Raw genomic sequence first — 16,688 nt, 5'->3', positions numbered from 1 at the left:
ACAGAAGGCCTTTTGCGGTGTTCTGAGGGGCCAAAATATAATTACTCCCAAGTACTATTAACATCACCTACATTACACAGCATAACAACATAGATCATCAAATTCTGCATAAAAGTCTGTTGTACTGAGTTCCCTGATGCATGATAAAGGCAAATGTTTTAATAGAAACAGAAAAATAAATTAAAACAAACCCAGGATTTTCATGGTGATTAATTGAAAATTATACCAAATTCCTAAAACAACTATCTTCAGATTAATTCCACGGAATAACATACGCCAATGTCATCGCCACTACTAGAAACATTTGTTTTGATAAATACAAGCTTTTTTTTTTTTACAATAAATTAATACCACTTACTATGCCAGGCCCCCAAAATGGTATGATAAAGAACAAATCAGGTTTCTTTGAGAGTTGGCAAGATCTTATAGATTCCTTTCAACTACTCATTTTGTAGAAAAGAAAACTGAGGCACAGAAAAATCAGGTGACTAAGGCTACACGGCTAATTTTTTGCTTTTGCTTTTGTTGTGGTTTTTGAGACAGGGTCTTACTCTGTCACCCAGGCTGGAGTGCAGTGGCTCAGTCACAGCTCACTACAGCCTTGACCTCCTGGGCTCAAGCAATCCTCCCACCTTTGACTCTCAAGTAGGTGGGACTACAGGGACATGCCACCACACCGAGATAATTTTTTTTTTTTTTTTTTGGGTAGAGATAGGGTTTCACCATGTTGCTTAGGCTGATCTCAAACTCCTGGGATCAAGTGATCCACCTGCCTTGGCCTCTCAAAGTGCTGGATTACAGGCATGAGCCACCACACCCGGCCTACGTGGCTAGTTTTTAATAAATTCCAGTGCACTGCTCATTTTATCTAGTCAAATATAAGAGTGGGAGATATGCAAGTTTTTGGAGACTTTTTTTCTTTTTTGAGAAATAAAAAGTACATGACAAATACTATAGCAATCATCTCTACTATCATAGTTCAGAATTAACAACTGTTAACATTTTTGTCATATTTGCTACTAGTCTATTTTTCTTTACTGCATTCAACCTTACTAACATGACTAAAAGCCCCTTTAAATATCACTGCAAGTGCTATTTGGGATGTTTGGGATGTAAACTTCTAGTTCAGCACTGTCCACCAGAAATATAATGGCAGGCACATATGTAATTTTAAATGTCTAGTAGCTACATTTAAAATAAGACAGAACAGAAAATTAAACACCGCATGTTCTCACTCATATGTGGAAGCTAAAAAAAAAAAAGTTGATCTGATAGAAGTAAAAAGTAGAACAGAGGATACTATAGACTGGGAAGAGTAGGGAGAAAGGGAGAGATAGGAAGAGATTTGTTAAATGACAAAATTACAGCTAGATGGGAGGAATAAGTTCTAGTATTCTATACCACTGTATAACTATAGTTAATAATACTATATAGTTTCCGATAGCTAAAAGGGAGATGTTGTTGAATATTCCAAGCACAATGAAATGATAATGTTTGAGAGGATGGACATGCTAATTACCTTGATCTGATCACTATACATTGTATGTATCAAAATGCTACTAGGTATCCCATCAATATACATATTGATGTATCAGTTACATATTGACAATGTTTATGTAAACATTAAAATAGGAATATAAGTAATAATGTAAACAATTGGTTCATGAATTGTGACAAATGCATCATACTAATGTAAGATGTTAATAGCAGGGGAAATGGAATATGGATATATGGGAACTCCCTGTATTGTCTGCAATTTTTCTGTAAACCTAGAACTATTCTAAAATCAAAAGTTTAACCAAAACTGGAATGATACAGAGAAGATTAGCATGGCTCCTATGCAAAGATGACACATAAATTTGTGAAGCATTACATATTTTTTAAAAAAGAAAAACATTATTCTAAGTGAAATGGGCCAGTCACAGATGACTGCATGTTGTATGATTTATATAAAATGACAAGCTATAAATACATCCTTAGGGACAGAAAGTAGAATGGCGATTGCCTGACTGGTAATGGGAACAAGGGTTCTTTTATGGTGATGAAATGTCCTAAATTTATTGTAGTGATGATTGCACAACCCTATGAACATGTAAAAACAACAACATTAAATTGTACAATGTAAATGGGAGAATTGTCTGGCATATTAATTCTTATTTCAATAAAGGTGTTTTAAAACAAACATAACAAGTTAATTGCATTTTTTAAAGTAAAAAGAAACAAATGGAATTAATTTTAGTAATTATTTTATATAATCCAATACATCCAAAATATTATTTCAGCAGACAGTTAACATTTAAAAAGTGTTAATGAGTTATTTTGATTTTGATTGGAAGACAGCATAATCAAAATCACTTTAGTAACTTTTCCAAGTTATACAGCTCTGCCTCCTTATCTACCACAAACTCTCAACCTCTGTACCCGTTGAGACCTACTAGAAGGTGATGGGGTGAAAATTTTGAGATTTGTCCGAGCCTCAGAGTTTAACAGTTAAGAAATCTCCCCAGCTTCTGTGGTCAGGGAAATGGCTCATCACAAAGGGCCACATTGCCTTCACATATTGCAAGAATGCCTTCTCTTGTGAATCCCATAAGACTTCCAGTCCATCCTTTCTCGTGACTTCCTTTTCAAAACTCCAGGCTTTCTCCCTCTTCTTTGAGATGTTCCGCATTCATGAATGTTCTGCCTGAGTAAAATCATACCCTTAACTTTATAGGGCACTTGTCTTTCACAGCTTTGGTGACATGACTTGGATAGGATCACATCTTGCTTTCAGATCTCCGTTTGTTCCACCCAGGCAAGGAGGCTTGCTGGAGCCCTTTGTGCTCCATTCCTGATGGGCGCTCTGAGGACCAGGGGTGGTTCTGACTCTTCATGCTGGACTCCCAATTCCTGTGCTCTGGGGACCCGTTCCCGTTGGCAGCATGGTGGGCCCTTGACTTTGATTGCTTGTAAGAACTCACTTGATTTCCAATTGTGGCTTTTCTTTTCTTTTTTTTTTTTTTTTTTTTGAGATGGAGTTTCACTTTTGTCACCCAGGCTGGAGTGCAGTGGCAAGATCTCAGCTCATTGAAACCTCCGCCACTCGAGTTCAAGTGATTCGCCTGCCTCAGCCTCCCAAGTACCTAGGATTACAGGCATGTGCCACCACGCCCAGCTAATTTTTGTACTTTTAGTAGAGATGAGGTTTCACCATGTTGGTCACGCTGGTCTTGAACTCCTGACCTCAGGCGATCTGCCCACCTCGGGCTCCCAAAGTGCTGGGATTATAGGCATGAGGCACCGTGCCCAGCTGGATTGTGGCTTCTTTTGGTTTTGTGGTCTGACCATTTGGTGATCTCTGTAAATAGATTAATGATTTGTCTTGTCTCGGGTGAGAGCTGACGGACAATCTGGTGTGTTAATCTCTTATGTTTGCCTACCTGTCCATATTGAGCTCAAATAAATTGAGGATTCATACCTGCTGTGAAAAGAACAGCTCTTTGATATGAACCAATGAGTTTTGTAATTATGTATTTATACTTGACCCATGGCTAAAATTTCAGAATTGAAACTGTAAGCTCTCTCTATGCCTGCATGCTTATGTATTTATAAATCAGAGAAGCCTTTACCTCTCATTGTGTGAATGTGTAACATTTCTCTGCCATAGGATGATATTAGTCATTAGATTATAAAATCTCTTAATGGTGCTCTATTCTTGTTACTTCAGAGATAAGTAAATACTTATATAAATTGAATATTGTTAATATTTCCAGAAATTAAGAAAATTGAATCTAGCTGGGCGCGGTGGCTCACGCCTGTAATCCCAGCTGTTAGGGAGGCCGAGGCAAGAGGATAGCTTGAGCCCAGGAGTTGGAGACCTGCTTGGGCAATATAGCGTGACCCCGTTCTCCACAAAAATGAAAAAAACTAAAAAATAAAAAATAAGTGAAAACTGAATCTCAAATACTTTCAATGTCTTGATTTAAAAATTATTTTTACAGAAACTAACTTGGATATGATTTAGGAATTCAAGTTCACATAATTTAGATAAAGCTTTGGCAAACAAGACTAGTTTAATATTTTGGTTTTAATAAAAACAGCTATGTCTTCTCTGATTTATCAGGGTTAAGCATGATATATACATAGATTTTTATTTCTACTTGGGAACGTTCTATGTAAATGTATACAAGTTTACTGATTTATTAAGCTTGTATTACTAATGTTTAAGATTAATGTTTAAAATTATGGAAAGTATAAATTTGTGTTTAACCAAATAAATTATTACAATGACAAACTTTATTTCAATAGTAATTATGTTTTATAGTATGTCAGCTTGAAGATAATTTCCAAGATCTTTAGGCAACTTAAAACCTCAGATTTACACTAAAGTTAGTTAATTGATAGATATTTATTGAATACCTAAATCATTTCCTAGTAAGACAGAGTACTGAAACAAAGCAAAGTCTTAAGTTTATCTATATTTTGCCTCTTATTTTCTGTTACTTGGAGATGATATACTTGGGCCTGTTAATGAACATGCTGATTTTTACCACTTCATAAAGTTGTACTATAAGGAATGTGTGGCTGCAGAAAGTTGTGAGTTGTATATTCATGAGCTCAGCGTGTCTGCTGAAAAATACTAGTGTGAGAATGGTTTTGTCCTAAGGTGAAATGACTGACAGTTGGTGTGCAAGACAAAACCTGAATAGATGTACAAAGTTCTCCAAAAAAACAAAGGGGAAATTTATTTACCATGGTCAAAGTTAGTTAAGGTTTGATGGGTTTATTTACAGGATTTTTAAAAAGAACTTGTGTTTACCTTGTCTGTTTTAGTAAAAGTTTGTAAAGGGTTTTTTTTTGTTGGCTTTTTTTTTTAACCTTCTGAGAGTAATCATCGGATTACAGAACAAAGAATAATATTCTTCTTAAACAAAAAGGGGAACTGACAATGTTGAACTTTAATCCTTTACTGATGTTCTGGGAAACGGCTAACCACCAAGAATCACCCTGCCTGGCATATCCCACAATAAGAATGCCCTTCACACTCTTCTCCAAACCTCTAAGTCTCCCTGCCTATCCTTCTTCATGGCCCTCTTGTTTACCGGCCTTTCTAAGCCCCAGGTGTTCCTGCTCTTCATTAATGAATGGTTTGACTGAATAAAATAATCTCTTTAATTACCAAATGCATTTTGTCTTTCACAGGGACACAACCCTTAGATTAAGTAACTTTGACAAGTTAATAAATGTAGCAAGCAATGCCTGTACAAAAAGAAAAAAATAAAAAAAGAGAGAGAGAAAAAAAACAAAGATGACAAAGTGGTTTGTGATGACTTTTATGGAAACAAGCTTTAAATAAAATATGAAGGAGAAGAGGGAAGTTTCAGCTTACTGGAAGTCCCTAAGAAAACCAAAACTATCTTCCATTGGTACTGTCCCCAGGGGTGACCAGAAACTGCCAGAAAGAAAGAAATTATCACTAAATTTCCAACATCAAATCAGACATTACTGAAAATAGCAGAACTACGAGCCTTAAGTGCAAGTCCTGTTACAGTATGAGCTGGAATTTCTTATAGAAAAAGGTTTTTTGGGAGGCTGAGATGGGCAGATCACGAGGTCAGGAGATCGAGACCAGCCTGGCTAACACGGTGAAACCCCGTCTCTACTAAAAATACAAAAAATTAGCCGGGCATGGTGGCGGGTGCCTGTAGTCCCAGCTACTCGGGAGGCTGAGGCAGGAGAATGGCATGAACCCGGGAGGCGGAGCTTGCAGTAAGATGGCACCACTGCATTCCAGCCTGGGTGACACAGTGAGACTCTGTCTCACAAAAAAAAAAAAAAAAAAAAAAAAAAAATTATTAAGCTCCAAATACTGACAATGATGGACGGCTCATAGTAGAATGTTTATGGCATGACTTGTAGAGGGGGGATATCTTGAGTAATGATCCCAGAGCAGCTTCCCACCCCCAAGAGACAAAGGTGCATCCACAGAGTAGGAAGGGAGAATCAGGGGCCAGGAGTAACTGGTTGGTACCTTAGAATGAATGTGTTGTTCAGGATAGATTATGTAAACACTGTCAGAAACCCTGGGTCTTAGAAGAGAAGACCTGGCCTGTCAGAGGATAGTCTAGGAGACTGCAGGCCTCTGAGAAGTGCTCCAAGTCCAACCAAAGCTGAAGTGGATACTTGAGAGGCAGGGCATCAATGTGAGCACCTCAGTGTAGCCTGGAAAAGGCCGGCAAGAATTCGTCAGCCCTCAAGGAAGAGCACAGAGGGGCTAACTGGCTTTGCTTTTTGGGCTAACATGATGTCAAGTGTTGTCTGGGGTCTGAGCTTGGATCTCAGATAACCACAGCAGATGTAGCAGGGCCAGAAATGGATGGGCACGATCAAGTGTTACAAGCCACATCTTAGCAACGGTCAAAGAGGACATGATGTAACAGGAAGGCCAGATAGCCCTCACCTTATCCCAGGACAATAAGTCACAATATTTCAGCCACCTGGGAACTTATTTAACTTCCATGGAGAAGGATAGCAAAGTAGAGAAACTCCTGGATTGATTTGGTGGCACACAAAGATACAAAGTTCTTAACTGGAAGTGAGTGAATAACTTTGAATTGGTGTAAGTTTTTGGCTATCTGGTGGAAACAGATACTATAAGGTTGTAAAGCTACGTTTAGTTTTGCAAAAACACATTTTTGCACATGTACATTTGTGAATGTGAAATGTTATACCCACTGTAAATTACAGGTAGAGTGAAATTAACAAGGAATTGAGAAGAAGAGATCAGATGATAGAAATGATTCTTAAGGTTTTCTGGATCGTGACCCTAAATAAAGATCAAGGAAAGAGGAATTGGATTTTAAGAAACTAGCATGGTGCAAAATTCGTAGAATTCTTCTCTAGGAGATAATGCAAAAAATGAAAAGATGATGGGCCTGTTGAACTATATTCTTATAGAGAAAGTTTATCTCTGACTCCAGAACCAATAGGCGAAACTTTGAAAATGGCATGTCTTTCTGAATAGATAATCTACCTAATGGGTTGGCCTAAGAGTAGAATTGGCATTTTTCAGATAGTCTAGATCAACAATCTGGACATATAGTTCTACAGATACTAGTGTATTGGGGTGAATATGTGACAGAAGGCTTGAAATGTAGTGTTGGTTCTTGAAAATTTGGATGCTGATTTCTGGGTCCATGCAGATAACAGATCACAGTTCTCCAGCCAAATATTCCTCCCTCTAAACTTAAATAGAAGTGCAGCACGAATTATAGACTATCTCCTGGATCCTTAGTTAACATAAATGAATTTACTGAAATAAAATATCTTTGGATTTTTGTGTAAGATGGTAACCATGTTTGTGTATTTCAGATCTCTGAGGACACACACACACACAAACACACACACACACACACACGAAATATCCTGTATGTAGTGACAGCTTCTTCTTTTACTTCAAGTACCCTCTTTTTCTGTGAATATCGACCTATTTTATTTGCCTTCAGAAAAGTCCTTCACACTGAAGTGTAAGTTTGAAATGCTTATCTCTTAGGAGGGAGCACCCGTCACAAGATCAAAATCTGAAGTGAATGAAAGAAATGCTAATAACGAAATAGCAGGCTACATCCAAGTGAATGAGAGAAATATATGGGGATTCCACCTTTCCTAGACCCCCTGAAATCATACTATCTTATTGGTGATCTCATAAATGCATATGTTGATGGGACCAGCAAACATTTTTTAGTTAGGGATCAAAGTTAAGCTAGTTGAGAATACAGAGCAATATATTTGTTGGAAGCCTGGAAATACATACCATTGGGGTTTATATTTCAGCGTCATCTGGATTCATGAGAGCTTCCTAAACAGAAACAGGACTTTAAGAAAACAGTTCTTTATGCAAAAAGCAAGATAAATTTGAAGAAACAGTAGTTGCTGGCAGAGTGGGTCCACTGAGATAGTGTGGATATTGGGAAGGGAAGATAATGTAATTATGACACATTCTTTATGGTGCATCCATAAAAATCTGCTGACCTCAAGCAATCTGCCCACTTCAGCCTCCCCAAGTGCTGGGATTACAAGCATGAGCCACTGTGCCCAGCCTGCTGATAAACTTTCTATGTAGCATATCTCTGTTGGCCTGAGTCAAGTTCCTCAATGCAGGCATGGCAGTCTCTTCCTAACATAAAATTCCATTTCTAGTTTCTGGCCTAATGATGGCTTAGTTCAGGTGCAAGTATGTAAAATTCTTTGAGAATCTTGATGTGAAGAACGTAGATTTTCCTGAGGAGGAAAAAGGTTCCACCACTACAGCAAACACCCCAGTGTCATAAGGCAGTACAACCACAGCCGAGCTTCTCTCCCACAGGACAAAAACAAGCCAACAAAGCCCATTACACAGTCTCTTCGTGGGAGTTCTCGTGGTTTAGGGAGACAAGTCCCATCCTATCATCAGGACGTAGTGCTAGTGCCTGTATCACTTGTGCTCTGAGTTTTCTGCTGTTCTAGCTCTCCTTTCCTTTTTTGAATTATTTCACGGCCTGATTTCATTAAAATACATTCAACCTGAGCAGCTTCTGACAAAGATATATAGGCTCTTCATGCAGGCTAATAATTTAACACCCCAAGCAGACTAATACACTGCTACCCTTTCCAACGTGCACACTTGGGTCATTTGTTCACATTGATTTGGAGAAGAAATTGAGAGCTGCCTGGGGGAAGGACAGAGAAGGGCCTGGCAGCAGGCAGCTGGGCTTACTCTCTTCCTTGCCCTGAACAATCAGCTCTGGCCACAGAATGTACATACCCTCAGCCAAGCAAAAACCCCAGCTGCCCTCTGGGCTTATCCTCCTTAGTGAGGAGCTAAATGAAATGAACATGTTAGGATTCTCAAATATAACCTGGTGGGGCAGTGGTTTCGGGCATTTCTTAAAGAGATTTTTGAAGTATTTTCCATAGTAACGTTAGTATTCATCATATGAGATATGGCACTTCCTAGCCATGCTATTTTTTAACCTCTCTCTGCCTCAGTTTCCTCATCTGTAAAATGAGAATAATAATCATATCTACATCATTAAGTTGTGAGATTTAAAGAAGTTAATAAAGTTTATTCACTTCTAACAATGCCTGCTACAGACTGGACTACATATAAGCATTGGCTTTTATTAGTAGAGTAAGAAGAGGAATTTGAGCAGTTACAATTTTCTCAGTCTCCTTTCCTTTTCAGAAAGGTTTGGTCACACTTGTAACGTTTGGCGCTCCACAAAGATTAACATCCTAGACATCTTCTGGGCTGATGCATTCCTTAGTCAGGGTCTGAGTCTACAACAGATACCAAAACTGGGGTGTAATGTAAGAAGCAAATATTTAAGTTGGACAGGAGGTGTAGTGTGTTCTCAGAGGCATGGAACTCTAAAATGGGTATACAAAGTCAGAAACCCTTTTTATGGGTACAGGAAGAATTGAGACCAAATCACTAATGGTGGTAGGGCAAGTGAGATGGGAGTGGGGTTGAGGGGCTATGTTATCTATTTATTTATTTATTTTTATTTTATTTTTTTTGAGATGGAGTCCTGCTCTATCACCCAGGCTGGATTGCAGTGGTGTGATCTTGGCTCACTGCAACCTCTGCCTCCTGGGTTCAAGTGATTCTCCTGCCTCAGCCTCCCGAGTAGCTGGGATTACAGGTGTGTGCCCCCACAAATGGCTAATTTTTGTATTTTTAGTAGAGATGGGGTTTCACCATGTTGGCCCGGCTGGTCTTGAACTCCTGACCTCAAGTGATCCTCCCACCTCGACCTCCCAAAGTGCTGAGATTATAGGTGTGAGCCACCGTGCCTGGCCAAGGGACTATTTAGAGAAAATATACCCAAACCTATATATTCGAATGCTGACTTATCATACACATATCTTGAGAGGCTGTATACACTTTTTCCAGTAATGCTGCTGTATTTGAAAACATTTCAGGCAATGTGAAAATTTACAGAACAGCCACATTAGAAGTATACCTGCATAGAAATCAGTGTTTTATTTCTGATTGCCAATCTCTGTCAGGCAGTGGGGCCACACACTGTATTCACCAGACTTGGTTCTGGATGTCGTCTGACCATTTCTAAAATGCCAAAGGACAAATCATGCACTTTTACCACTAAGGCTACCCAAAGCTAAATTCTGGCAATGTCAGCAACATTTAAATAAGGACATTTCATTTATATTCTAGATTGTGATACTGAATTTCTAGAATGTCTGTTAAGAAAATAAACCACATTACTTTGCAGTTGTTTTTTCAATCTTGTGTATTATTAAATCAGTGTATACTCTAGGTAAATTAAACTCAATGGCTCATGATACTGCCTGGAAAAATGAACAAAATACAATTAACCATGTACTTACTTTGCAACAGCAGTGTAAGGTGTAAGGAGACTATTTGTAAAGTAATTCTGAGTCCTTATTACGTGAATGCAAATCATCAGTATTAAAATCAACAAATAACACAGCTGTCTGTGATGGAGACAGTCATGGTAAGGGTTTTAAGCAACCTCTTAAAGACAGTGTTTAAGAAGCTATTTCTATTCCCTCCCTTGTAGGAGCTAATTTATCCTTTGTAGTGACAGGAATGGAAATGCTTTACTTTGGGAATGCTGACTGCATTATGGCTAAGCCATTTGTGACTGCTAAACAACTTGCATCCCAGTAAGACTGATAGAACTCAGAATTGCATTCATCATTGTATTTCCACCACAGAGACTCTGCTCAATGGAGTTACACATTTATCATTACAGTTTGCACCTCGAATGAGGTACTTAGCTGGGATTTGCCTTCAAATTCCAACTGGTATGAACCTGTGGATACGAACACGCAAGACACATATTGAGATGGCAAGCCCTGGAAAAATTACCAGGAAAATTCATAGCTTCTCATTCCTGATGCCTAGCCTAACTTTGGAAAGTGTCAAGAGCACGCAAGACAGCTGCGCAAGCATCTGGTTGACCTCTGGAATGGCTAAACACCAGCCAGGAAGTGGGAGAGACTGCATGAAGCTGAAGCTTGGCAAATTTTAGACACTGGACATGAGAAATGACATCAGACAATTTCACCAGAAAATATCATCTTAGCTCTTTTATTTTATTTAGCAAAGCAAAAGTTTTCAATACGCGTATCCTTAAACATGAAGTCTCATATTTTGTAAGATTAATAGTCTCAGGAAGACCACCCCTTACTCCTCCTTTACCAGAAAGTCAGAAGGACCCTAATAGAGTGAGGAGAATGTTTGCTTTACTCACTCCACCACTTTTACTGGTCACTCACTGTGTGCCAGACGCCGGATAGCACTAAAAAGACAGAAGTGAAAAAGATATGGATACAGCCCTTGAAGGGCTTACTGTTTCAAAAGAAATGACAACTTACACCCTCACATGTAAGGAGGGCTATCAGATCAAGAAGAGCATCCTTCAGGTTTGGAAATGGTAACCAACAACCTGCAAGAGTTAGAGATGTCTTCGCAAAAACATTTACTTTGGGGACGGCCTTAAATGTTGACTAGAAATTCACTCTGAAGTAGTAGGGAAAGAACAGTCTAAAAAAGCATCCTCTGGGGTTGAAAACACAGAACTGTTTGGTGTACCAGGAGGTGTCATAGTTTGAATTGTGTTTGCCTGAAAGTCATATGTTGAGGCTCTAGCTTCAGTGCCATGGAATGTCAGTGACCTTAGTTAGAAATAGGGTCACTGGGGCTGGGCGCAGTGGCTCACGCCTGTAATCCCAGCACTTTGGGAGGTCGAGGTGGAAGGATCACTTGAGGTCAGGAGTTCAAGACCAGCCTGGCCAACATAATCAAAACCCATTTCTATTAAAAATACAAAAATTATCCAGGTGTGGTGACAGGTGCCTGTAATCCCAACTACTCAGAGGCTGAGGCAGGAGAATCACTTGAACCCAGGAGGCAGAGGTTGCAGTGAGCCAGGATCACACCACTGCACTCTAGCCTGGGCAACAGAGTGAGAGTCTGTCTCAAAAAAAAAAAAAAAAAAAAAAGAAAGAAAAAATAATAGGGTCATTGATAATGTAATTAGGATGAAGGGATGAAGTCATACTGGAATAAGGTGAGCCCCTAATCCAGTATGACTGGTGTCCTTATAAAATAGGGAAATTTGGACAAAGACATGCATGGAAGGAGAATACCGTGTGAAGATGAGTGCAGAGATTGGGGGGAGGGTGCAGCAGGAACCAAGGAACACCAAAGATTGCCAGCAAAGCACTAGAAGTTGAAGGAGAGACCTGGAACAGATTCCTCCCTGATGGCCCTCAGGAGGAACCAGCCCTGCTGTCATGTTGATCTCAGGCTTCTGCCTCCAGAAGTGTGAGGCAATACATTTCTGCAGTTTAAGCCGCCCAGTCTGTAGGCCTTTGTTACTGCAGCCCTCAGAAGCTGGTACAGGGAGAATAGCAAGAAGCTCTGTTTGACTGAATTGGAAGTCATGTAGTTCTGAAGTGGAGACAAAGCCCATAAGGGAATGGAGCTAGAAAGGAGATGAGGCCTTATCCAGGGTCCCTTCATGTAAAAATCAAAAAAGACATCTCAAATTTGTCAACAAAAGGGAACAATGGTGGTTTTTAATGAAGGGATTAAACTCTGGAGAAGGTGAGAAGCTGAGGCATGCATGAGTGGCAGCAACTAGTAAAAAGATTCTTGGCCCAGAGTCCGTGGGCCCAGGCACAAGCTTGGAAGGCTGTGAGACTCTTGGAATCTTAGGTAAAATTTTGTTTGATCATGAATCATTATAGGCCACTAGTGAGTACAAAAATTTTGAAGTCAATGGTATCGGTTCCAAAGCCCCATTCTAACATCTATTAGCACAAGTCCATGGACAATAATTTCTCTTCCCTTAACCTCTGTTTTCTCACTGAAAATGGGATGGCCTTACTCTATACGCTGGTTATGAGAATATATTGATATGTTGTGCATAAAGTATTTAGGATAATGCCATAAAATAAGTGTTCTTTTTAAAACACCTACTATTATTTCATTATTCATGTTTTCCATGTACAGGTAATAGCTCAACATTGAATTCAACACAACTTCACTGACAGAATTTTCACATTTAGTTTTTAATCCTTGCAAAGCCCAATGATCAGTGTAACAAAGTTAAGCCTTCAAGTTCTACATCCAAATTAACATTTGCTTGAATAAAATCAATGATTTTTAAAATTAGGAACACACTGCCAATCTCAGTTAATGGACTCTTATAAAATTCAGGATTAATAATCATACTGTCTTCAGTAGGGATAAGTGAGCAAGACAATTAAGTTCTGGCTAATAGGGCCAAGTTCTTTGATTTTGGAACTAAAGTGACCGACATAAACTAACAATTATATACATGTTAAATAAATACCCTAGTATGTGTGTATATGTGTGTGGATACTGCATATACAATATGGCTCTGAGTTGTCCAGCATTACCAATACACCTGATTAACCATTCAGATACAAGTCACTTGATAAATCTATTTCAAAAGACTGGCCTATTGAGCCTAAAATTTAGATTCATGCTAACACATTGCAATGGATTTTTGTTCTAATACATTATCTACAAATTTTCCACAATCATAAAGTAATAAAACTTTTAACATCAAATTGAAGAGGGGTGTTTGAATTGATTGATGGGATCATGGTATGCAATATTTTAATTCCACATTACAATTCAGATTACGTCATACATATCTGGGATATGTGTTAGAGTAAAATCTATCTCTTTAATACAAAGGCCTTTAATAATCTTAGTTCTAGAAGAGGGGAAAGCTACTATTTCTTTTATTGAATACTGGACCCAGGATCATGGTCTGAAGCCAGGACTGAAGTTAAATGTAAGCTTGTTTGATATAGAATCTTTTCTCTCTACATCACATTATCTTTTCAACTATGTATCAATAACACAAATATATAAACAATGAGAAAGGAAATTCCTATTTCCTGAGTACCTACTATGTGCTTGACACTTTGGCATAGATTACCTCATTTCATAATCATTTATTACCTTCATTTTATAAAGTAGGATTTGGCGATTCAAAGAGGTCCATTTCCCAAGTGCACTCATCTAATATGTGATAGAATTAAGATTCCAATACAAGTTTTCTGACTCCAAATTCACTGTTTTTTTATACTACAACAATAGGAGATTGCTCCCTTACCACCATCCCCTAAAATATCCAGATTAGCTTTCTCTCTCCAGATACAATTTTATAAATCGTGCATTACTGTCATAGGTTGGAATATCAAACCAAAGACTTGAGTGCATGTAGTTTGAGAGGCAATTCCAGGCAGGATCCTTAGGGGAGTGGGGAAGCTAAACAGAGAAGAAAAAGAAACCAATACAGGGGCTCAGAGAAACTGTCTTTCTCAGTTACTCAGGGATTATGAATATGCTAACAGTAGACTCTGCTAGATAATGTCACTTATCCCAAAGGAGTGTGTTTTACATGTGGAACGGATGAATACATTAACTTCACTAGGGTGCTTGCCTATTAACACATTTTACTCCTCCCAATGAGGAGCTAAGTTCTTTTCGCTGCTTCATACTGACTTCCTTTCAGTTATCAGCTCTCAGCTCACCTGCTCTCCCCAACTTGTGAAATAGCCAACATGGTCTTCAAAGCACATTCTTCCCACCTTCTTATGGTATCACTCTCTGTTCCCTCATTTTAACTTAATCTTAAGGGCTGTAAAGACCCCATCTCCAGATAAGGTCCTATACTGAGATAGTGAGGGTTTGGATGTCAACATATGAATTTGAGGATTGAGGGAGGACATACAAGTCAGCCCACAACAGCACATATACAAAAAACTAAATCAGAGCCATCGAACTGATCATTTATGTTAGGTTTAGGAATAATCTGGGTTTCTGGCATTTCAAATGATTGTCACATTTAAAACAATTTGGCATTTTAAAATTCTAAAAGATTAGCTTTATGAGGAAACATAGAACATGTTGAGTCATTCAGTTTAGACTTGGAATTTTAAGTTGAAATATATGAGATTTTGACTAAGTTTATAGATAATGTTAGGCTATTTTAAAGAACTTGAGATTATATTATATTTTTAAAGTATAATTTAATACATTAACTTGCAATGTCAAAGGATCTGGGAAAGTTTTGCTTGTTGAACAGATATTTAAAATATATAATAATAGAATCTATTATATTAAATTTATAAATGAAGTTTAAAGTATTTTAAGGCAGTTTAGCTATGTTTGTAAATGGGACAGAATATTTAGAAGAGTGTCAAAATATTAATTAGTTCTCTTGGAAATGACTGTTAAGTATCAGTAGACTTATAACTGTGATAATGTTATTTTTAGGTTAAACTTGAAAGCTTAAGGGAAAACTAGGGTTTTTAATTTGTCACTTTAATGAATTGAACATTAGTTTTAAAAAGCAGCCACTAAAAGCATTCCCTGTGCATCAGTCATCCTTCAAAAACACAAAAATCTCATGTAAATATTAAGAGCCTCATGTCAGAAAGGGTTGCCTTTTTAACTTAAATTAATATTTTTATCTTACTGCAAAAGCAGCACAGATATTATAGAAGCATTTGAAAATATTTTTAAATGTTTGAAAACATTAATAAGAAAAAGATAGTAAATGGCCGGACATGGTGGCTCACGCTTGTAATCCCAGCACTTTGGGAGGTTGAGGTGGGAAGACCACTTGTATCCAGGAGTTCCACACCAGCCTGAGCTATATGGCAAAACCCCATCTCTACCAAAATACAAAAATTAGCTGGGTGTGGTAGCAGGTGCCTGTAATCCCAGCTACTCGGGAGGTTGAGGCAGGAGTATCACTTGAACCCAGGAGGCAGAGGTTGCAGTGAGCCTAGATCGTGCCACTGGACTCTAGCCTGGGCGATAGAGTGAGACCCTGTCTCAAAAAAAGAAAAGAGAAGAGGAGAAAAATTATGTAATCCAATACATAATTATGACAGTAAATATTCTTATAGCAAATGTTTGCGTATGTCAGGGTTTATCAAAGTGAAATTCCCAGATCAGTTGAGCAGCAGCACCTGAAAACTGGTTAGAAATGCAAATTCTCTGGCCCTTCCTCCCTGCAGATATATTGGATAACAGTTCTGGGAGCGGAGCCCAGAAATCTGATTATAGCAGTCCCTGCAGGTGATTCTGTTGTATGCTAAAGTTTGAGAACTGATATCATACATCATTAAGAGTTTCCACAGGATAATTACCTAGGAGTAATGCTGCTTGATCAAATTGTTTTTTTCTAAACTATAGACTTTATTAAGATTTCACCAGTTTTTCCATACATTGACCTTCCATCTTCCAGGATCCAATCCAGGATCCTATATTCCATTAGTCCTCATGTCTCCTTTGTCACCTAAAGTCTGTGACAACAACTTAGGCTTTCCCTATGTTACAAGACCTTGATGTTTTTGAAGGGAACTTATCAGGTATTTAGCTGAACATCCCTCATTTGGGGTTTGTCTGATGTTTTGTCATTATTAGACTAGGATTATTAGTATTTGAGGGAAGAGAGTTGAGGTACTCTTCTCATTGAATCATATAAGAGAGCACCTGATGTCATCACGACTTATTACTGGTAATCTTCGTCTTTACCACTTGCTTAAAGTGGTGTCTGCCAGATTTTTCCACAGCTACAATTTTTCTATTTCCATACTTTATTCTTTGGAACCAAGTCACTAAG

The 16,688-nt window shown here is 38.3% G+C and overlaps 1 long non-coding RNA gene and 1 other non-coding gene across 3 annotated transcripts in view; one reads left to right on the top strand and one right to left on the bottom strand.

Annotated features, from left to right (window-relative positions):
* Positions 1-16,688, bottom strand: part of LOC116461930 (uncharacterized) — a 176,479-nt gene that overhangs the window by 142,439 nt on the left and 17,352 nt on the right. The window lies entirely within an intron of this gene.
* LOC116462204 (U6 spliceosomal RNA) lies at positions 1,776-1,881 on the top strand. Its single transcript, XR_004246293.1, has one exon. It is a non-coding gene; the product is annotated as a U6 spliceosomal RNA (small nuclear RNA).

Source organism: Hylobates moloch, unplaced genomic scaffold (genome assembly GCF_009828535.3).
Source record: "Hylobates moloch isolate HMO894 unplaced genomic scaffold, HMol_V3 SCAFFOLD_22, whole genome shotgun sequence".
Lineage (NCBI taxonomy): Eukaryota > Metazoa > Chordata > Mammalia > Primates > Hylobatidae > Hylobates > Hylobates moloch.
Note: the sequence above shows the minus strand (reverse complement) of the source record. Positions and strands in the feature narration are given on the sequence as shown.